The sequence below is a fragment of the Lissotriton vulgaris genome, chromosome 8 (assembly GCF_964263255.1).
Source record: "Lissotriton vulgaris chromosome 8, aLisVul1.2, whole genome shotgun sequence".
Lineage (NCBI taxonomy): Eukaryota > Metazoa > Chordata > Amphibia > Caudata > Salamandridae > Lissotriton > Lissotriton vulgaris.
Genome location: NC_141696.1, coordinates 327,614,380 through 327,637,267, shown reverse-complemented (window position 1 = coordinate 327,637,267; position 22,888 = coordinate 327,614,380). Strand labels below are relative to the sequence as shown.

Here is a 22,888-nt window from a genome sequence, read left to right as displayed (position 1 = left end):
CCCCACACTACAGTGCATGCCCGTTGCCCTTCGAGGTGGGTTGACTGGAGAGGGCATTTTCTCCCAACACCCTCCTGCACACCCCTGTTGCCCTTTGAAGCAGTCTGATTAAGAGGCTAGTCCTCCGCCTCACCCTACAGTGCCAGTTCATCACTCTGAGAGGTGGTTTGACTGGAGAGGCTAGTCCCTCACCATAAACAAAAAAGTGGATATCTGTCACCCTGGGAAGCGGTTTGGCCAGAAAGGCCAGTCCCTCACCACAACCTACTGCACACGCCCTTCACCTTGGGAAGCAGGCTGACTGGAGAGGCCAGTCCTCAGCCACAGCCTATTATGCAAGAATGTTCCTCTGGATAGTAGTGTAATTCGAGAGGCCGCAACCTCAGCGGAGTGGTCAGTCCCTTGCCATGCCTAAAATGCATACCTGTCACCCTGGTAAGCTATCTGTGTGGAGAGACCAATCTATCTCCACACTCTCCTATGTATGCCTGTTGCCCTGGGAAGAGGTCTTTGTGGAGAAGCTAGTCCCTTGCCAGATCTGTTATACACATTTTAGATGTTATTTCAATATGGATATTGTGGTGTTTGTATTTTTCATACAATTGTGGAATTGGACTCACATGACTCCTGCAGGTACTAGATAAAAGCCCATAAAACATGGTTAGATATCCATATTTGTACCTGCGGAAGTCCTGCGGGATCAAAATGTATATTATCAAAAGGATTTGAAAAGAAAACTGATATGATTGGGAGGTTGGGTGGATTCTGCTGTGAAATGCACTCAATGGTAAACAGCTGGCATGCCAAAACGATTGTTATTATGGTATATTGAACCCATCCCATGGTCACCTAATAATCCCAAAATTGCTTTGTCAACATATTTCTGGAAGTTTTCTGTCTATGGACAAAACTTATTTGATCACTGCCACTTCTACCTTTGACATTGGAATTCACAAGGACAGGAAAGAAAGCTATCAACTGTATCAAGGTCGCCTTCATCTGAATTGTGAGCCCAAACCTGGGACTGTGACCAAATCGTTGCCACCACAGTGCACAATGATGTGGTCTGGTAGCTTACAATTCGAAATGCTCTCAACCACAGGTAGCAGTTGGTGCCATTTCATACCTCTGTGGAGAACTCAAGTAATTTCCACTTGTGGAAATCCAAGATCTTTGTTAATTTCACAATTTGTGGCATACTGTCTAGCCCAGAGTATAAAGCTGTGACCCACACTCCAGAGATGAGCCATGCTGAAGTATGCTAGTGACTGACACAAGAGAAGTCAGCAGCTGAATGAGTAATGACCTTGAAGACCATGCAATTAGTATTGAGAAAATATGTGTTAGACCTAGAATTGTAATTGGTTCCATTAGTGAGGTTAACCAGTAGGTTAGGGTGTTAGTAACTGATGTTTGTATTGTATATTCTAACCTGATAAAATAGAGTGGCAATTGTAGTGGTTTCTGGTATTGGTTTCCAGTCTGTAAGAGAACAGGTGTACTGCCAATGGAATATTTTGTAAGTTTGCAGTACATTCTGGTTTGTCAACTTTTGACCTAATTCCCTCTTTGGAAGGTGGTGTAAATTGGGTGCCTAGGTAACTGTCCTGCAGGACGAGGAAAGGGGGGAGTTATGTGCTTCTTATACCCCAAAAGCCCTCGTTAAGAACTTAGGCATCCGTTTTGATCAAGCCCTGACTTTGAAGGAGCACGCTGCTCAGACACCTGGCTCCTATTTCCATATGCTGGGCCTACTCCACCGAGTCTTTCCGTTGCTCCCCAATTCAACTCGAAAGCCTCTGACTCAGGTCCTTCTACTGAGCCATCTGGACTACTGCAATGGGCTGCTGATCTCCGCCAATGAGGCTTCGCTCAGCAGACTGCAGGTAGTTCAGAATACGGCAGCGCAATTGGTCCGCAATGCCCCTTCCAGGACTCCTTCCCACCCTCTTCTTTCTCAGCTCCATTGGCTACCTATATATGCCAGCGGGTAAAATTTTAAGTTTGCTGCACTATCCTAAAGGCGCAATCAGATCTTGGTCCCACCTATCTTTCGGAGAAATTTACACCTTCCTTACCTTCCAGGTCTCTCCGCTTGAGCTCTAAACATCTTCTTGTGGTCCCCCAAGTCAGGAAGGCCAGATTAGGGGGTAAGGCCCTCGCCCATCTCCACCCCACTACTGGAATGAGCTCCCACTGCACCTGAGACAATGTACTGACCACCAACAGTTTAGGAAGCTGTTCATGACCTCTCTTTTTTTGCCTCTGATTCAGTTGTAGTAGCAGTACTAAACCTATGTTGCCCATCTAAAGTGCAGAGATACCCCTTCGGGAGTTGATTCAGGCGCTATATAAGTAAATAAATAAATACCTGCTGTTTTGTGTGCTACTCAGCATGTACCATTTACTGCTTATTGTTAGATCTGGGGGTCTCTAGTTGGCAATGGTATTCACCTTTGTCCAAATAGGGACCCTTACTTCTAGGTCAGGATAAGGGGATTACACTCCTTAATAAAACCTGCTCACCCCCTTGGTAGCTTGGCACAAACAGACAGGCTTATCTCAGAGGCAATTTGTTAAGCATTTGTGAATATACACAGTAATACAGTGAAAACACTACAGATGAACACAACACAGGTTTTATAAAAATAAGTATTCTTTATATAGACTTAAAAACTAGACCACAAACGACATAAATCCACAATACTACACTTAAGATTACTTAAAAGATGATTCACGTTGCTTAGTTCAAGTTGTTGGTAAATGCAACAAAGCTCTCAACAAAGTACCTGGATGCGTAACGCAAAGTAAACAAAAGGCCCGCAAAAGGGAAGAAGCGTGGGTTCCGTGATCTGGGGGAGCGGTTGCGTCCTGTCTCAATGCTTGCACAGAGTAGGAGACTCGTCGTGAGCCTTACCTGTGCGGAGGTGATGCGTAGATTCTCGGCCTGCGGGCCAGTTGCAGTGCGCAAGATGGAGCCTTGATGAGATGCGATGATCCGGTTGCGATGCGAGAAAATGGCGCCCTTGATTTGGCGATGCGATTACAATGCAATGACGCCCTGGCAGCCTTGCGACGACTTCGAACTTTGAAGCCGCGAAAGGCCCTGCAACACGCTTCTCCGGTGTTGCGATGGCCACTCTCACGTGGCGTCATGCTTCTCCGGTGATGCGACAGCAGGCAGCTTCGATGAACACACGCTTGCAGGGAGATGCGACAAAGGCTCGCTTCTCCGGCGTTGTGATGATTTCAGCTGCGGCAGCGACACTCTTCTTCTCGATGCGTCGCGCTTCCAGCTCCGAGCAGCACAAAAGTGTCTGGAGTCAGAATTCCCAGCAAGGAAATTCAGGAGGGAGCTGGAGGTGAAGTCTTTTGTCCCTGAGACTTCAGCAGGAGGCAAGCCCAGTTCAAGCCCTTGGAAAATATTCTGTAGATGAAAGTCGTTACAAAGTTCCTTCTCCTTTCCCTTGGCAATGAAGCAGCCACTGCAGGCCAACCCAGCAAACAGCACACAGGCAGAGGGGCAGTTCAAACTCCTGCAGCTTCCTTGGTTCTTCTCCTTGGCAGAAAGGTTTCTTGTCCAGAAGTGATCTAATTTCTTGGGATCAGGGTCCCAATACTTATACCCCAAAATCCTTTGTTCTCTGAAGGCAGAGAGGCCTCTGCCTAGTCCAAACCAGTTCCTGAGCACTTTGTTTACATGACCCTCTTCTTCCTTTCACTGTGCAGTGCGGAGACATCAGCCACCCCACAGGAGGTGGATCCAGCACAGGGGAGGGAAGATACAGCTCTGAAGCACTCTGCTGACATGATTCCTCCTCTCCTTTCACAGTGCAGGGCAGAGACATCAGACAAGCCACAGGGGGTGGAGCCAGCATTGTAGAGGGAAGGCCCAGCCCTATTCAGGTCCCAGGTGCAACTCCTCCCTCCCATCTAGATGCAGATCTCTCTATTCACCAACGGGCTGCCCTAGCCTGTCTCCTGGAATCCCCCAGCCCTGTCACCAAACCCAGACAAGGAATACACAACCCAGCAGAGGCAGGTCTGGATAGTTAGGCAAGAAAATACCTACTTTCTAAAAGTGGTATTTTCAAACCCAGAATATTAAAACCAACTTTACTAAAATATGTATTTTATTATTATTAATTCAGGCATACTAAATTCGAATTTATACCATGTTCCCTGAGTCAGTTAGGATTATAAGAATGTAATATTCTAACTGCCCATTCTGGCCTATGAGAACAGGTAGCCTTCAATAGTGAAAAACGAAAATGGCGGTAATTCACTATTAGAACATGCTACACGCATCAGGGTATGTCCTACCTTATACTTACAATGCACCCTGCCTTTGGGCCTACCATAGGGGTGTCTAATATGAAGCAAAGGGAAGGTTTAGGGACTGGCAAGTGGGTGCACTTGGCCAAGTCGACATGGCAGTGCTAGACTGCACACACTTTACAAGCTGCTTCTGTGGGTGTCACAGCCAGTACTGCAAGCCCACTAGCAGCATTTGATTTACAAGCCCTGGGCACACATGGTGCACTGTACTAGGGGCTGACAGATAAATCAAATAAACCAATCATGGAATAACCAATTAGTACATTAATTTAACATATGGAGCACTTGCACTGTGGCACTGATTATCAGTGGCACAGTGCCCAAAGCCTAAAACTAGCAAAAACATATCAAAACAGAGGAGGCAATCCGTCAAAAATGGAAGGGAGACTCACGCCAATGATGCCAGGTCTAACACTTATGAATTCCAGCATTACATTTTGAAAAATGTGAAAGACAGCTAATATTCTGTGTGGCATGAAGTGCACCATGAAATTCAACTTATTTAAAATATATTACTTTACCAATGTAGATTGCTTTAAGGGAAGAGGTCTTATTACACTATTAGTATTTTTATTTATTAAAACATCTTTTTTTTACAAAGATTGTTTTTTGGTTCCCATGCGTTCCAGCGGGATACTTATGAGAGTCTGTAGCATCTAACATGGGCTTCGATAAGAATTCATAGAGCATATTCTCAAGGCCATTATCTCTGCTTTATCGGCAGTTTCCTGTTTATCAAGTGTCCTTGATAATATGCCCCAAAACACTTTGTTAAACAGCACTGTTTTCCATTTGTTAAAAAAAATATATATATCGCTACTCTATGGTTATTTTCTCAACTACCTTCAGGGGAATCCACAAACCTTGTGTACCTTTAGAATCGCCAACATGTGGAAAACGAGCATTAGCAATGCCAATAGGCCTGGCTTATGAATGAAAGTGCCTTTTGTGTCACTGATGGGTTTAGGCACTCAATAGGTCATCATACATGTACTCTCTCATTCTTGCACTCTTGCTCTCATACATCCATTCCAACATCCACTGACTCATTCTTTAATTCACCACACAACCACAAGAAAGCACACACAAACTTAACAATATATGTGTTAGAACAGGCGCCATAGGAGTGGGTCTCCCTTTCATTTTTTGCTGTTGCCTCTTGTGTTTTTGCTATATGTTTTGCTGGTCTAGATGCTTTGGGCACTGTGCCACTGCTATTCAGTGCCACAGTGCAAGTGCTCACTATGTTGAATTGATGTAATGGATTAGTAATGGATTAGTGACTCCTTGATTGGCTTATTTGGTTTACTTGTCAGACCCTAGTACAGTGCACCATGTATGCCCAGGGCCTGTAAATCAAATGCTGCTGGTGGGCTTGCAGCATTGATAGTGCCACCCACAGAAGAAGCTTGTAAAATGTGGCTCAGACCTGCCATTGCAGAGCCTGTGTGCAGTCAGGGGTTGCCCTGTCGACTAGGCAAGGGTACCCACATGCTAGTCCCTAAACCTTCCCATTTCTACATGTTCGTCACACCTAAGGTAGGCCCAAGGTACCCACATGGGCAGGGTGCATTGTATGTAAATGGCAGGACATGACCTGATGTGTGTGGCATGTCCTGATAGTGACTTACAGCCAATTTCGTTTTTCACTTTTACAAAGCTACCTCTTCCCATAGGACATAATGGGCAGTTTGATTATAACATCTTATAATCCTAGGTAGAAATTTGAGTTTAGTATGCCTGAACTCATAATGTTAAAATACATCTTTTAGTGAAGGTGAGTTTTACATTCTGTGTTTGAAAATACCACTTTTAGAAAGTAGTACTTTTCTTGCCTAACCATCCAGCCTGCCTCTGCTGGGTTTGTGTATTTCATGTCTGGTCTGTGAGTGACAGGGGCTAGAGTGGCTCTAAGAGCATGGGTGAGTCAGCACTAGGCAGAATAGACCTATCTGCATTTTGAGTGGTGGGAGGAGTAGCACCTTGGCCTGAAAAGGGCTGTGCCTGCCTTCCACAATGATTGCTCCACCTCCTGTGGTGCATCTGATGACCCTGGCCCACACTGGCAAAGGAAGAAGTTGTTTGCTGGCAGAGTGCACCCAGAACTGGTTTGGGCTAGGTACAGACACTCTCTGCCTTCAGAGACAAAGGATTTGTGTGTATAAAAAGGGGGACCCAAACCCCAGACCTTTATATCACTTCTGGAAATCAAGACAAACCTTTGCCAAGGAGAAGAACCAAGGAAGCTGAAGGAGGAGACTGCCCCTGTGCTGTGCTGTTGGGGTTGGCCTGCAGTGGTTACTTTATTGACAAGCAAAGGAGAAAAGGAACTTTGTGTGTACTTTTACTATCTTGAGGAAGATCTCCAAGGGCTTGAAACTGAGCTTGCCTCCTGTTCTGAAGTTTCAGGGTCACAAAGACTTCACCACCAGCTCCCCCTGAATTTCCTTGCTGGGAATTCTACTTGCAGAGAGGTGCCTACTTTTGTTTGGGCCCTCTGAGAAGACTGCGTGTCGCAGGGAGTGGAACGAAATGAGAAGAAGTGGGTCGCCGTTGCATCACTGGAGAATCGTGTCACAAGGCCCCTCGTGGCTCAGAAGTTACCGAGTTCGCCGCACGGCCATCCGGCGTGCACGCATCGCATCCAACGTTGTCGCATCACATAAAAGACGCCATTCTGTTGCATCGCACCGGATCGGCACATCGCATCAAGCGCCATCTTGTTGCATCGTCAGTGGGCCGCAGTAAGAAACAACGCATCTACTCCACACACAGTAAGAGAGCGAGCCTCAACTCCCCTACGCAGCAGTAAGGAACCAAAGCATCCACTCCCCTGAGTTTAAGGAACTGCGCATCAACTTCCTTGTGACCCTTTCGCTTGTTTTGCGAGACGCATCTAAGGTACTTTGAAAGTAAAGTGTCACAGTTACCATCTACATTGTTCTAAGCTATTTCTTCTATTTTAAAGTCTATTTTTGATTACAGTATTGTGGATTTTTGTCGTTTGGTCTTGTGTTAAGTCTAGTAAAGAGTACTTATTTTTCTAAACTGATGTGGTGTCCATTTGTAGTGTTTTCACTGTATTACTGTATGTGTTCACAAATGCTTTACACACTGCCTCTGAGATAAGCCTGTCTGCTCGTGCCAAGCTACCAAGGGGGTGAGCTGGGTTATTTTAGAAGTGAAGCCTCTTACCCTGACTAGAAGCAAGGGTCCTTATTTGGTCAAAGGTACCACCTCTGCAAACTAGAGACCCCCAGTTCTAACAATATGCATATGAAATTAAAAGATACAGGTAGAAAAAAGAAAACAGGCTGCCTTGTAAACATGGCAGGCAAGTTCTTGCACTAACAAAACTAAACATTGCAGTGGGTGTCTGCCTTACAGGGGGATTGTAAATAGTCTATTATTGTCTTAAAGTTCTAGCATAGCCACCGCTACCAAGGTGTGAGTCATATAGGAATGGTAAAACAATTATAATCTATGGACAACAGCATTCCATAATAGTCCCCTGGTACAGAGAAAATGGCTGTGTGGGATGTAACACTGCACATAAAATGAGCGTTAAGCAAGTGATCCGTTTGCACTGCCAGTAGTACTGTGGAATATTCTTAAGAAATATTAAAATAAAAAGGAGGGAAGCAAAGAAATGAAAGGGGAACTATAAAAGGAGCAAATTTATAACAAAAGGACTGCAAAACCAGCTCTGACATTGAAACACACTCATTTTCAGGCGAATATACATGTGAACAAAAATGTTGCCATTCACAGGGCAAGAGCTAATGACTGATATGGACTGACCGTTACCCGCTGCATTACTGGTTGAGGGGGTGATACGCTGCTCAAGCAGGACCCACAATCTCTGTAAGGGTCAAACACAGGGAAACCCAAAATGTACCTGTGCTTAACCCTCTGATAGCTTGGCACAAAAGCAGTCAAGCTTAACTTAGAGGCAAGGTGTAAAGTTTTTATTCAGCACTTCAAACAGTAATAAAGTGTTATGTTATGTTATGTTAATTGATTTTTTAAGCGCACAGCTGCCCCAGCGAAGCGAAAGTGAAAACCCAACACAAGAAAAATCCCAGACCAATCTAGAAAATAGTAATTACTTATTTGACACCAAAACAGCAAAAATCAAATCAGTACAACTGGAGATATGCAATTTTAATGATTTAAGTGAAACTAGTGCCTAGAAGCACATAGCGCAAACTATGGACATCTGGTCACGCCAGACAGGGACAAAGTTTAGGCTGATGTTTGGGACAAGAAAATGTCTCCTTTCCAATAGCATCATTTTCAGAATTGTGCCTTAAAATCCGACTTCACCATTAAAAAGGGCTTTAAATTACAATTCTGTGGAAACCAGACTAGGCATTCCTAACTACTTTCAATTGCAAGTTATCACTTATTAAAGGTAATAAGCTAACCCAATGCAATTGTATGAGAGAGGTAGGCCTCACAGTAGTAAAAAATTTATATAGGAGCTTTTCCCTATCAGGGCATGTGAAACTTAAAAGTACATGTCCGACGTTTTAAATACATTGCATCCTGCCCTCTGGGCTGTTTAGGGCCAACCCTAGGAATGACTTATATGTAATAAAAAAGGAGGTTTGGGGGCCATACAAGAGGTCTATTTTACCAGGTTAAAGTGAGAGTTTAAAACTTCACACACAGGCTGCAGTGGCAGGCATGATGCAGGTTTATAGAGCTACTTAAGTGGGTGGCACAATGAATGCTGCTAGCCTTCCAGTAGCATTTAATTTACAGGCCCTGGGTACATGTAATATCCCTGTACTTGGGTTGTATGAGTAAATTGAATGTGTTGATTGGGTGTAAGCCAATGCTACAATGTTTAAAGGAGAGAACACAAGCACTTGAGCATTGGTTAGTTGTGATAAAGTGTGCAGAGTCCCAAAGCCAGTAAAAGCGAAGGCAGCAAAAACAGGAGCCTGGAAAGCAAAAAGTTGGGGAAAAATTACGCTAAGGATGTCAGGTCCAAAAACACTTAAACAGATCAATGGCAGAAAAGAGCTGAACCAAGACCCTCTGTGTGCCTATACAGCTATATATCTAATAAATGGATGTATATATTATTTAATGATTTTCTTATTTACAAGTTCCGGGCAGATAGGTTTCTACCAAGAATTGTTACAGTGCAAGTCTTCTCCCCCTAGGGATTCCCTTAGACGGTATTCAACACCAAAATCCTTTCCAACAAACATAATCTGTGGCATTTATTTTAAATAGATACTTATCTCTAGGCTTTAACACAGACACATAACAACACCCTCATCCCCAAATACCTGCTTACAAACTTTAACACATCCTTTAAACAATCAATTTGTCTGGTTTATTGCGTTTTCCTACCTTTTCATAGTAAACAGATCAGATCTATGGCATTAGAAATATTTTCCCTAGTGAACCAATGAGGCCTCTAGTTGTTATCATCGGCAACCGCCAGGTATACCATAATAAACTAACAAATAGACACACAATTCAGCTGTCAAAACAATATAAAATCCCTACTAATAGAGACTAAGGATTACTATATTCCAAATCGTCTACCCTCATGGTTAGATTGGGTGAGTCACCAATACCAATACCCTTGCCTACTGGCTTTAACACATTGCAATAACAGTTCCCCTTTTAAAGCCTATTACCTTTTACACATACTTTTCATAATAAGTAAATAAGGCCATCATGGTATGTTACAATTTCTCCTCATAAGGAAATCACACCTAAGGAATCTGACATAACTTTTTTCTAGTGTACTAATAAGGCCTCAAGCATTTTCCAATGTCTTGACACTGTATACAGCACAGGCCTACTAAAGTGCACATTTACTGGCAACCATCATGTATACAGTTGCAAAATTACAAATATGTACAATATTACAGTTGGAAAAACAATGTACAACCCCTCTCAATTGGCCTAACAAGAATGATCAAGGGGAAATTCTGCTCCCATGGTTTGTCAGAGTTGGTAATCAACAGCAAAACCCTTGCCTACTATGGTAATCTATGAGATTACGTGTAACCAAATACTTTTCTATGGCCTTTATCATATGCTTTTCACAATAAATAAACCAGGTCCACTACCTTTGTAATATCTTTTCCTAATAAACAGGCCAGACCTATAGCATCTGGCATAACTTTTCCCTGCACACAAATCAAGCCTAAAGCTGTTATCATTGGATATAATCCACTCAGGTCTACTGTACAGAGAGTAAACGTTCCCAGAAGGCAACCATGAGCAATACAGTCATAAAATAAAACATGTATACACAATTACAGTTGGTAAGGCAAAATATGATCTCCTCTAACATGGCTTACCAAGCATTCTCACAGTTCAAATCTTTAACACCCAATGTTTGTACAGGGAGTAACCAAAAGACACACAATTGATGGACGGATTTCAGAACGAATCAAAACACTCACCCCCAGTCAGAAGGTCTGGGTTAAATCCATCATTCTTTTGCTCACCATGCAACCCCAGTTTAGACCTGGCCATATGAAAATCATTCTTGACCCTGTGCCTCATGGGAACAGTCCAGCCCGAATTGCCAAGCCAGGTTCTCCCTGGACCGGAAACAAGCATCCTAGGACCGGTTTCGGGGCTTCACCCAAGTGAGACGGGTATGCCCAGACATGAGTCCTGTGCTCTCCATGCCCTGGAGTCAAGCTATCCTGGCTGATGAGGGCTGAAAGCCCGAAACCGTTCCTAGGATGCTTGTTTCCAGTCCAGGGAGGTCCTGGCACGGCAGTTCGGGCTTGACTGTTCCCATTGGGTGCAGGGTCAAGACTGATTTGCATATGGCTGGGTCCAAACTGGAATGGCATGGTGAGTAAAAAAAGATGTATTTAGGCCCAGAACTCTGTACTGGGGTGCATGTATAACATTGTTCTGCATTCTGTCCATCAATTGTTCCTTTTGCATTTGTCACCCTGAGCGGGACGGGTATGCCCAGGCGTGGGTCCCGTGCTCTGCATGCCACTGGAGTCAAGCTATCCTAGCTGATGGGGGCTGAAAGCCCGAAACTGGTCCTAGGATGCTTGTTTCCAGTCCAGGGAGGACCTGGCCTGGCAGTTCGTGCTAGACTGTTCCCATTGGGCGCAGGGTTAAGACTGATTTGCATATGGCTGGGTCCAAACTGGAATGGCCTGGTGAGCAAACAAAGATGGATTTATGCCCAGATCTCTGTACTGGGGTGAATGTATGACATTGTTTGCATTCTGTCCATCAATTTTCTTTTTACAGGGAGTAACCATCACTAAAAACCTTTCCTACTAAAGTAGTCGGTGAGATTCCATATAATAAAAAACATAACTGTAGGCTAAAATTCAGAGTAATAGCAATTCACCATAACATGTCTATTGACTTTAACATATGCTTTTCACAATCAATATGCCAGGCCTACTGCCTTTATACTAACATTTCATAATAAATGATCAGGCCCATAGATAGCCTTTATCATTAGCATGTCACCAAAACCAATTCAAGCCTACTGCACTGAATGTAAATGTTTAACAAGGCAACCATGCACTATACAGTCATAAAAGTACAAATGGATACACACAATTACAGTTGACAAAGCAAAATACAATCTCTCCAGAAAGATTCTAACAAGGATCATTGTAGTGCATATCTTGTATCCTCACAGTTTTTTCAGGTAATTCACCAACACCAATCCCCTTGATTAGTATGTTAATCTGTGAAATCCCATGTAACAAAATGCCTGAGTACAGACTTTAGCACAGTGCTGTAACAACCCATCCTTAAAATCCTGTTGTCTTTAACGTGTGTTTTTTTTCTCACAATAAGTAGGTCAGGCCTACTGGCTATGTTTTAACATTTCATAATAAACAGATCAAACTTCTGAAATGTGGCTTGATTTCTGCCAATGAACCGATGAAGCCTTTGCCTGTTATTATTTGCGTTACACCTTACCTAACACTGGCCTATACAAGTGCACATAAACTGGTAACCATCATGCATACAGTTATGAAATTACAAAAATGTAGGAACATACAGCTTGCAAAACAAAATACAACCCCACTCAACAGGATCTATCAAGAATCATCACAGTGAAAACCTCCAGGGTTTGTGTGAGTGTGAGGCCACCACCAAAACCCTTTGCTACTGTGGTAACCTGTGAAATTACACATAACAAAATACCTTATGGCTTGGATTTCATTGAAAGTAATAACACACCAGTCTTACAAGTCTATTGATTTTAACATATATCAGGTCTAGTGCCGTTGTATTAAAAAAGTTCCATGCAAGCAGTCTTTTTAGTGAAATCACATAAATTCGGCCCAATCAAATCATGTACTCGGGGAAAACAACATTTGTACGGAGCCTAGGCCCCTCTCTCAGAAGTACGCTGAAAGTTTTTTTTTTTGCTTATCACTTAAGTTAAGGGACTAGTTACACTGTCAAGCAGGAACTAAAAGTGTATGCACATTAGTGTATCCCTGGGCATCCCATACTGCTTTCAAACACAAATCTCCACCCTGAAATCTAAAGTTAATAATGAAAGGGCAGGGTGCTGGGTCTTTACCTCAGGTCTGCTCTCCTCCAACCAGTAGTGCTGGCAGAGAAAGACAACTCCAGTACATTATCTAGTTAGAAACTCTATTAGCATTGCAATGTCATGTGTGTGTGTGCGCCCCTGAAAATTCAAAATCAGGCAGCTAAATAAATAAACAAAGGGATCAGGACTGCGTGGAGGGAAATCACTTTTTTGTGGAATCACACACATTCTGCACAATCAAAATTGCTTACAATAAGAGCTTTTAATAAAACCATGCCTATGTTATTTTTTTAATGTTAATGTAAATGCATTCCCATAAGATTTAAAAACATTATTTAAAGAAAGCAGCTAGCTTCCAGCCTGTGGCTAGAGCCAAAGCCCCTAACTTGGAATTTCTTACATAATGGTCTGGTGACAGCAGCGCTGTCAAGCCAAACTGCACAAATAACACAAATTTGGCTTCGATATCTTTAGGGGGAAAGTGTTCTGAACACTTAAGTACACACCGCACCAAGGAACATTAACATGTCTTTGTCTTGAACAGAGGGGAGGCTCAGAATTTAGAGGATTAAGCAAGACCTAGGTGGAGTCCCTTTGTAAACAACCGGCAGTCTAGTTGGATGTAGAAGGTCTCTGCCATTTTCTTTTTCATCATTCCCTTCCTGGTCATCTTTAATTATTTATATCTGAGTAATATCTCTATTTATGGTTACCGGACTAAGGATGTATCCCTTCGATTGCCTGTCACAGCGATGACTGGAAACACTTCCATGCATGCTTCTTAGTAACCTCCTGTCGGAAGACAACATGCACAGAGTATCTGTCTGCTATGGGAAGAAATTTAAGGCAGAATCTCTAACAATAGGGATTGAAGAACCACTAACTTTAAACCTCCGCGATTCTAAAATTGACTGCTCTCATTGCATTTTGAACCTTTCAGCTGTGGCTTCCAACTGGATTATTGCGCCTTTAAAAAAACATATCACTATCTTAAGAAACACTATTGCTGCACTTTATGTATGTTCAAAATTAATAGCTGTGTTTGTATTCCCATTAGAGGCAGGACCAGCCAGTTCCACCTCTCGGTGACGTGCTCGTGCTTAGACCCTGCTTGTCCCTATTCAATGTATTCATCATCTCTTTTGATGGATAGTGGAGTATAAGACATCAAAGATCAAATTTCATCTTTTATAAATTCTGTGTTCACTCACTCCTCTTTATCAGAAAGCACCAGGATGCAATTCATTCATTTGTTCATTCATATGTTTGTTCATTCGTTCATTCATTCATTCATCCATATATGCATATAGCGCATTGGAATAGGAAATGGATATCTTGCACAGGCAAAGCCTCCATCTTATTAATCCTTTTATGATTGGGGAGTTGATGTCTGGTAGTGTAGATGGGTGAATGGATGCAGAGGAAGAAAATTATCTGGCAGTGAAATGGGAAATGTAGGGAATGAGCATGTATGGTGCATATGATGACTTGTATTTGTTTTTATGTGTGTGCATCTGTAAGTGATTTTATTTTCCTATAATTACAACAAAAACAAGGTGATGGATGGAATGCTTGAATTAATCTGACCCGCTGGCAATTGCTCAGAGACACATTCCTGGCCATCGTTTGTCGGCCACCATACCATCCTAGACAAAGGCCAGCCTTATGCAAATCAGTACAGACCCTGCTCCTCATGGGAGCAGTCAGTCCCAAATTGTCAGGCAAGGCCCCCTTCAGAAGGAACTACAAGCAACACCAGACTGGTTCAACCTACTTAAGTCTCGTCTGTGAGGTATAGCTTAAATCCTTTGGCACAGTGGGCACTGGACCCAAGTTAGGGTGTAAACTGTAACAACAGCAAGGTGATGCATGGAACGATTGAATTATACTTGGCCAATGGCAATCACCCAGGGCCACATTCCAGACCATCGTTATTCACCCATCATGCCAAAATAGACTAGGATCCACCTTATGTATATCAGTACCAAATCTGCTATTCATGGGAACAGTTCATCCTGAACTGCTAGGAGAGGCCTCCTAGAAGCTGCTATAAGCCATCCCGACTGGTTTTGACTTAGATAGTGATGTATTGCTTGAGTCCTATGGCAGAGTGACCATGGGACCTATGTCTGAGGAACCCCTCACACCTAGGTAGTAAACTGCATCAACAAAAATGTGATGAATGGAATGCTTGAAATATTCTCTGCCACTGGCATTTAATTGGGCCACATTTCAGTCTATCAGCTTCACCCGACTGATGAGCCCCAACATGGGTGAAACCAGTTTTGGGAGGATTGAGTTCAGGTTTTAGAGGACTTGGCCTAGCAGTTCAGGATTTACTTTTCCTATTGGAGCACAGTCAGAATGATTTGTGAATGGCTTGGGCCAAACTGAAGTGGCAATTTGAGCAATGGGCTTGAATGCTACCCCAAGCGATTGCCAATGATTGCACATATTGCAAACATTCCCTCCATAACCTTTTGTGTGCTTGATGCATTTGTCTATATGGATATTTGTATGTGCTTGCATGTTTTTGTACATCTATGCATGAGATGAAGGGTGTGTGAGGTATATGTTTCTTGGTGTTCAATTTCTATATGTATTTGAGAACGAAAGTGCAATACCCGAGGTGTGTCTCTAGTTTGTACATGTGTATGTACCGGTTCATATGTGGTTTATATGAATCCATTTGTGTCTTTATGATTGTATATTTTGTTTACATATGTATAGCCCCCTGTAATTGTGTGCATGGTTGTGCGTGTGTGTGTGCCTTCAATGGCATTCTGTTTCTAGAAGATTTAACCGTCATGAATATTCTGCAATGATTATAAGGGTATACCATCATTTTTTTCTCAGGGGATCACTGACATAATAACGAATACACAAATATAGAATTACCAAAATATCGAAGAAAAAAATATAGAATGCAAAAATATCAAATTCCAGCTACAAAAGAGGTAAGTACAAAAATATTGAATCAAAACTATAGTTTTAAAAAATATAGTTAGTCAAAATATCGATTTTTTTTAAGTGTCTTAAAAGTCATTTAAAATGAATGAAATAATAAATATACCATTTACTATTACTACTCCAGTGAGTGCAACAATAGGGAAAGCGTTGGATAGCGTAGGGGTAAAAATGACTATTCCCACTCCAGAGAGTGCAACAGTAAGGAAAGCGTTGGATCGCTTACGGGTAAAAATTACTATTCCCACTCCAGAGAGTGCAACAGTAGGGAAAGCGTTGGATAGCGTAGGGGTAAAAATACTATTCGATATTAAATTACTTACCTTCAATTCGATATTTTTCACCACTATATTCTGTCCATTCGATATTTTGTCCATTCTATATTTTTTCTTCGATATTTTGGTAATTCTATATTTTGAATTCGATATTTTGTCTTGTTACCAGATATATACATCCAATAGCAGTTTTCGTCTCCTCCTGGAAAAACCGCCCTTCCTCTGGTGACTCGCAAACACCGACAGAGCCACGGCTAGCTAAAGTATTTCGGCACAGTTTACAAATAATAGCGCACTCTTGGTAGAAATAATAGTGATCAGCAGGTCTTTATTTTGATGTCGTAACGTGTTTCAAGAGACTGGGCTCCCTTGCTCACACATCAGAGGTGATGGACTGTGTGCATTACATAGACGCCTTGTAATCTACATAGAAAGAGGACTGTGCATTTTCGTTAATGGCCTCCATCTTTGACTGTGTTTTGTACATTACTCGCATTTATACATCAATGACAGTGTCCTCACCTTTCAATCATATGATTCGTAAACGTCGTATAACAGTTAACATTTTCTGGTTAACATTTTTTACACAGTTTTGTGCATTGTACGCTCGGTGAAATGTGCCTATCTCATTTCCTTCAGATATCTCCATGTTATTTATACATATACCTTCTGCACACAGGATCCTATTTGGCGCATCTGTCATATTTTGCTTTGCCCGTTTCTTAGTTTTTGCAGCTGCCTCAGATTTACACATCCTTGTAAATCTGGGGCAGCGTCACAAAGCAATGGGTTTTTCAGTGGTAAGCCCACAGCAACAACCATTGCAGGCCCTTTCACACAAAGTGAAGCGTGTAAAGGGGCCGTATTTTCAAGGCGGCATTAGGCCACAAAAAGTGGCTTAAAACCGCTTTGTAAATATGGAGAAAGGCATAACGCCACCAGAACGTCACTAAAAGTCATGATCTGGTTATGCTATCCCCTTGTAAATATATCCCAAAGTGTACAGTTTTAGAATGATGCATGGTGGAGGGGAAAGCTTGAGTTTATTATAATCCATGCATACGAGTTTATGCCAAGATATAACTACACACTGTCTAAAGGTTTGGATATGCCTGTTTCCAGACCGGGGGGTGCCAAAGAAGACTTGCTCTCCCCGAGGAATTACTGCAATATGGTGATAGTTTGAACAGCTTTCTCATTGCTCATTGGCCTTAGGTTCAAAACAGTGCATTCTGCATGACTTCCCAGGACAGCCCTATCTGACTACGTACAGAATTTTTGACAAAAAGGCTGAGGTCTAGTTTACCATCATGATATAGCGCTATTGGAATCTACCACGATCTAAGTTTAACGAGTCCACGTTTTCATAACTGCACTGACAACTTTTTTGCAAATCTAAACACTCTTAACACTTTACGGATTTTATTACTACTATTGATGAATTATTGGATGGCGGGATTTTAGCTTAGATGAAAACTAGATTCAATTTCTATTTGAAGTGCATTTCCAGCTGCTTGCCCAACGGCGCAAAATGTGAATTCGGTAGACACAATGCAAATGGGGCTAAGAATCCTAATTCCGTTAACAAACAGCCTTACATGGTCCCCTTGATAACTTAAGTGGGTGGGCTATTTAAGTGGAATATTGCAAAGCCTGCTATTTACAACACTTAGGGTCTGATTCTGATACGATTAGGAAAGCATTCCCACCTAGGGCCTGATTCTGATGCGGTTAGGAAGGCCACCTAACAGCCTTTGCTCCTTCCAAATCGGATGGGGACCGTGTCTTCCTGACCGAGGGCCCAATTATGATGCAGTTAGGAACATATGCTCCCATTGAAGTCAATGGGAGTCCAACCAAATCGTATCGGGAAGCATCCGGGTGCATCGTACTCCGTCGGTCGGACTCGCCTGTTCCGAGTGGGTTGGAAACCATTTCCGAACCGAATGGGTAGGGAAGCTTTCCAACCCGCATCAGAATAGGGCCCTAAGACGGAGATGTACATCAGTATGAAGCAGTTTTTAGAAATAAAAGCTATTATTAGTATAATAAACCAGTAGAGGAAAAATAATAATGACGTCATCACTGTGCAACAGAATGTGTAGCTTTGTGCAATGTGGTGCAGTGGGCGATCAGAATATAGCTCAAAATATACAAACACTGTTCCATAGATATTTAAATTGTTACGTAAAGCAAAAAAAACAATTCAAAAACACAAATCCAACAAAGTTCTCTTACGATTTTGAAGGCATTCTTTCTGGCTACTAGGTTTATAATTCATGACACATTAACATCATGTCCAATAAACCTTTGTGGACTACCTCGATCCTCTTTCGTGTGATATACACTTTTAAACACCCATGATCACGCTAAGAGCACTGTTTGTGTTTAGAGTTACAGAATATGTCAATCGGTGTACATTGGAATCTCTCACCTTCTAAGTTTTGTTATATCTAATAGGTCTACATTTTCAGAACATGACTTCCACTTTCAGACTTTAGCCATCTTTCAAGACTTGTCACTAGATATGTACAAATTAATGTTCTCCACAAATGCACATTGAGTTTTAGTCGAGGCCGGTGTTCTACACTTAACAATCACTCACAAAGCAACATGCTGTGCGCGCTTTTCATTGTCCAAAGCACTCGAGACATTTTCTACATTAAAAGGCGTGCAAATGCAACCCATGTCAGCCATGCACAAAGCTGCTTTGAAACACAAGCAAAACTCTGTTGGGAAATACATATTAACAGAAGGGTCCTTTGTGTGTCGGGTCCTTCTCTTAGAATGGAACAAGGGCACCTTAATGAACTCTTGAATCTAAACTTGTATGGAAGTGCCAGCAAGGAATAGCTGCTTATCAACATCAACATAGCTCACTTAAAGAATGCCTCAGAGCACTATCCAAGGGCAGAATCCATCCCAAACAGTAATTAATTAAATGTGTCTGGTGTATTGTGTTGAGAGGATTTACGAAGAAGATTGGACCTGCAAAACCTCTCTGGGTTTGAAGTTTGCAGAAGATTTGTTGGTAAACATTGGAGAACTTTACCAATGTCACTTGTTCGGACCAGGGGTTCCGCTCCACCAGTCTACTTGCATTACGCCATGTAATGGAAATCCCTCCTAAGCCACCCCCTTTGTATCTTTTTTACTCTAGATAAATGATAAGGGTTTAAGGTTTCAAACCTCAGGTTTCTGAACAGGGATTTTAATGTCGAACTAACAACATCTCTTTGTGCAACAAAATTGGATAGGCATTATTTCAGGCACAATTCATAGAGCACAAGAACTTACATAATTGCGCATCGCTTCGGCTTGTAAGATGAATGTCGGCGACTCTGGATCTGCTAGGTCACTCGTGTAGGTCTGATTAGAAATGTCTACACTTCCACCCACATAAAAGACCGTCAATGCTGGAGCTATTAAGAAAAGATCACATTTTGCCAAGAAAAATCAACTACTGCCAACTTTCGCCTGCACTTGCCGCAGAAAAAAGCTAAGCCAAAAAAAAAAGAATATTCAGTGCAACTTGATATGATAAGGCATACTGTACATGCTTTAAGAACTGAAGCCAGCAGAAAAGAATTCAATATACACAGATAACAGAAAAAAACGTACTGTCCCAAGGAATGCATACTGCAGCGACGCGGTGCCAATGCACGACAATAATGTCAAATCTCTTGTATGGAATTATAATAACTTCTAGGGCACCAATCAAATCAGTCACACATACCTACATTTTCCATTTTTCATAAATGCATTCATGCAAATGAAATGCAAAAAAAACGTGTCCCTTATCTTATTTTTTATTTACTCTGGCACACAATTGTCTTTTTCTATCTATGTATTAACAAATAAGCAAATTCATATAGATGCACGTGAAAGCATGCTATAGTGGTAAAGCCCAGATGTATTTTCCATTGATAGCGACAAGAGCAACACATTTTAATTTAAGCATACCTATATTTTGTTTTAAAAATCTGTGCAAATACATTACAGTAAGATTTCAAAACGTTAAATAAAGATTGCTACTGATAAATTGAACTTACATGAGCAGTAGTACAGGACCAATATAATTATTATAGCCGCCAAGGAAATGATTGGAAATACCCTGACAAGTTCTTTTTTCAACGACTGTAAACTCCTCACTTTCAGAAAGGCAAGCTGTAGGTTTTGCTGCTCATCTTTTCGATTCTCAACATTGTGGAATGCCAGGCTCTAAGAAAGGAATATTGGCTTACACATCCAAAAAGGGTTGTTGCAAATTAAGTGAAAATCTTTCTAATTTCTATACACAGAGAAGAGCATTTTAAATACTTTACTTTGAATTTCAGTAAGACTGCATTAGTATGTAGGCAAAACTTCTCACACGTCAACGTGTAGTCTACTGAATAGCAATTAAAAAGGAGACATTTACCTGTAAAAACTGTACATCTTGAAACAATCGGTTTACTGTTTAGAAAACTGAAGGCTTCCTTACCTGCTCAGACATAGGTTCTGGGTCACCAACAATAGGAATGCTATAGATAACAGAAATCCTTTCCTTGGAAAAAGATAGCATCCCTTTGCTTCCCCACCGTCTGTGGACAGGAAGACATAAAACACAATTCTAAGAGGAGACTAAACTACAGTTGCTTTTAAAAAGTCTCTGTTTTAAAAGGGTTTGCTCATGTTTTCTGGTGTCTCCCCCATTTCTTCTCCACCCTGCAGGCTGACATTGCAGAGCCTGCCCTTCTGGCGTGTCTGCATCCAAAGTAGGCTGGGAGAAAAGAATCCGGAGTGTAACCCTTTGTGTGCCGCGCAGGAGCAAGGCCGTGACTTGCAGTGTGCGCAGAGGAAAAATGACACTCTAGTGTGGCACTAACAAAAGAACAAGGTAAATATTAGCCTTGCTACTATTGTTCAATTTCTCTTAAAGTGGTATGTATTTTATTAATGGAGCCTAAAATAAGTAAATACCAAAGGACCGAGTTCATAACAGCATAATTTGATGGGAGGGGGAAATAGGAAATTCCCAAGTTGAAAGTACACAAAAGAAATAGATCAATTGCCAAATTAAGGGACAGGTGCAGAGTAGGGTGCTAATGACAATTATGCAAAAAAGCAAAAGCAGTCCCTATTCTGCTCTTTGCATTCTCCCACCCGATTACAAGGATAATGGAAGATGGCTTTGCTAGTGGACCTGCTTCTGCTCAGCCACACAAAATGTTGTCATTGATGTCAAACTAGTAGCTGCCCAGCCTAACAAAATAAGCTGATCAGTCTTTTTCCCTTTTTGAAGATGATGCCTCCTCCGAGATCACCATGTAATCTATGACGGTCTTGCAGGTAAAGCTCTGCAAGGTGCCTCTAACATGCTGCAGAAAACGCTCAGCACATCACAAACATTTCTTATGTGTATATTGGAAATGTGTTCTTGTTTATGCAGTATCTTTCCAGGGAGCTGGGAAGTGTGGACAATGGCGGGGTGCAAATACAGATGAAAACACTAAAAGGGTATCTGTTCCTGTGGCAGTATGTCTCAGAATGGATATATAGCAATGTAGAGGGGGGGGTCTTCCTATTTCGGAAGTAGTGCCCTCACACACCTGTGAGGGTGTCATGCTTCATCATCGGGCTTAGCTCCTCATGAGGTAGGCACTGCAATACCAAAAGGGGCATGCGAGAGGGTTCTTTGGCGGAGGTCTTTTAGTGAAATAGCCTGATGATGAGTGTGGGTGTGTGAGATGAGTTAGGTGGTGAGTTAAAACTGCCTATGGTGTACCAAAAGGTACATTAAATCTAGGTCTCCTTGGTAAGAATAAAAGATATGTGTAGATTGTGTACTTCTAATTACAAAGAGAGGCAGCCATTTAAAATGTATAGGTCAACATGTTTCACATCTCCGGGGTCCAGGAGGGATCCATGGTGCTTCATCAGGACCAGAAACTGATAATTAGTATCCCTACCTGTCGGACTTGGCCCTTTTTGCTGGGTCATCTCTGAACGTTTTGCTTTCCTCCTGTATTGTTTCTGACCTGTTTTTGTTGGTTTTAGGACTCTGGGCAATTTACTACTGCAGAGCAGTCCATAAGTGCATATGCTCTCTGTGTAAAGTGTAATGGTAATTGGTTGTCCATGATTGGTATGTTTGCCTTACTAGCAAAGTCCCTAGTAAAGTGCACTATGTGTGCAAGGGCTAGTTATAAAAATGCTACATCTTCAGGAAGCAGCTCAAGACCTGGCTGTTCGAGCACTAACATACCTCTCTCCCCCAGCGCCTTGAGACCCTTTCGGGTGAGTAGCGCGCTATACAAATGTCGTGATTGATTTATTGATTGATTGACTAGCAGACCTGCAGCACTAATGGTGCTAACCACACAAGTAGCCCTAAAGAGAGAACTCAGGCCTGCCACTGCAGTGCCTGTGCGAGGTTTGTTAAACTGCTTTGTTGTCCTGACAAGTGCACCGACTTGCCAAGCCTTACCCTTCCCTTTGGCTGCACATCAGACACCCATACGGTATGTTCAGGGTACCCCAATGGGCAGGGTGCAGTGTATGTGAAAGGTAGGACATGTATTAAAGGTGTGTACCATGTCCTGACAGTAAAATACTCTCCATTTCGTTTTTCACTGTTGCAAGGCCATCTTGCCTATAGGACAGAATGGGGAAGGCTGTGTAATATGTTTCCAGCCTATCTTCCCATAGGCTTAAGATGGAGAGGGGAAGTTTAGTGTGCCTGAACTCACTATTTAATAACACATCTTTTTGTAAAGGTGGTTTTTGCATTGTG

At 42.1% G+C, this 22,888-nt stretch overlaps 1 pseudogene across 1 annotated transcript in view; it reads right to left on the bottom strand.

The window, feature by feature from the left end:
- LOC147697001 (suppressor of tumorigenicity 14 protein homolog) overlaps positions 1-20,714 on the bottom strand; it is a 381,221-nt pseudogene extending 360,507 nt beyond the window's left edge. The window contains exons 1-3 of the transcript XR_015299131.1: positions 20,597-20,714; positions 20,166-20,334; positions 19,411-19,535 (exon numbers count right to left, since the gene is read on the bottom strand). The product of XR_015299131.1 is annotated as a suppressor of tumorigenicity 14 protein homolog (transcript). The remainder of the gene's footprint in view (positions 1-19,410; positions 19,536-20,165; positions 20,335-20,596) is intronic.
- Positions 20,715-22,888: the final 2,174 nt, after the last annotated feature.